Source organism: Eublepharis macularius, chromosome 8 (assembly GCF_028583425.1).
Source record: "Eublepharis macularius isolate TG4126 chromosome 8, MPM_Emac_v1.0, whole genome shotgun sequence".
Lineage (NCBI taxonomy): Eukaryota > Metazoa > Chordata > Lepidosauria > Squamata > Eublepharidae > Eublepharis > Eublepharis macularius.
In genome coordinates, this window is record NC_072797.1 from 40,340,694 (window position 1) to 40,342,162 (window position 1,469).

The following is a 1,469-nucleotide window of genomic DNA, read 5'->3' on the forward strand; positions in this document are numbered from 1 at the left end:
ACGGCCGGAACGGAAACCCACGGAAGTGACGTCAAAACTCGGAAGTAAACCAAACTTCCGGAAACAAATGGGGAAAACGCGGGGGGCGGGGCGGTGTTTGCGGCAGCTGACGTCGGGCTGAAGCAAAATATACGTCTGTTTAGACCGCTTAATACTTTTTGTTAGGACCAACCAGCATTGTACAAAACATTGTGCAGAATTTGAGATCCCCCCCAGAATTAATCACCAGGCTAGATTCTGTACTCCGTATTTGCTAGCCTGAGTAGGCAATACCTTGCTGGACCAACGGTCTGATTCAATATAAGGCAGCGTCATGTGTGTGTTTGTGTGTGCCCTCTGAAAATGCCCCCTCTTGCAGATCTTTTAGTCTGAAGATCATTGGTAATTCTGGGAGAACTCCAGACCCCATGCTGAAGCAAGAGAGCCCTGCTTAATACCAAGAGAAAGGTACCCTGCGCTCTCAAGGTGCTTCGGCTGGCTCCTGGAGTGCGTCAGTGTTTCTGGCTAAATTGGTTTTCACATACAGCGCCACCTTTCCCCCTTCAGCTCCTCCAAACCTAATGGGTGCATAGCCCGAGCCATACTTAACAATTAAGGTCTACAATTATAAAGCACTACCATGCCTTATGTCACAGGGTTCGGCTCCTGCAAACATGCCTGTATAGGCCGTGCCCTTTGGGCAGACCATTCACAGAAACCAAACTTGCAATACTACATTGAAGACCAGAGGAAAACAATTTTGAAGGGTTATAAAAGTGTTATAGAAAATTTCCTCAGAGCAACACAAGGAATGACTCTGCTAAGTTTCCTGTTTTATAAAAGGGGCATTATGCCAGTAGGAATTCTGTTTCAGGTGACCAGCACTTTTAACTGTTATGTGACAACCGCTAAAGCAAGGATGGTTTTCCTTATTTACATGCTTGAAACCACTTTTTGAATTTTTAATCGTCACACAGCGGCAAAAGGCACAACTATGTCATCCTTTAAAAAAAAAATTTGAAAGACCATATCCAAGAAGAACAAATGTTTTCACTAAAATACAAACAACTATTAGCATTTGGTTTAGTCTGGAAGATTAAGCCAAGGTAAAGAACATTTTAACAAGTAACTAGACTGTTTTAAGGGATCTTGGGATGGATCCAAGGGGAAACTCCTCTTCCTCAGCAGACCCTGAGAAAATACTCTGTGGGATAAATGGATTAATAGCCAAAGAGGTTTGAGGGCAGCTATGGGAATGGAAAAGGGACCAAAATCACCCTCCCTTCCCGTCTTTATCAGCACAGCGTCAGCGACAGAAGAGGCAGGGAGGGTGATTTTGCCTTCTTCCTCTTCCCTGCCACTGCCATCCAGTCTTCATGGATTGGATGGATCCACATGAGTCCCAAGACCCCAAGAATTCACAATCCAAGATGAGAAGGGACTGTAGGAGCAGAGAAACACAGCAAGGATATAGATAACTTCCATTGGCA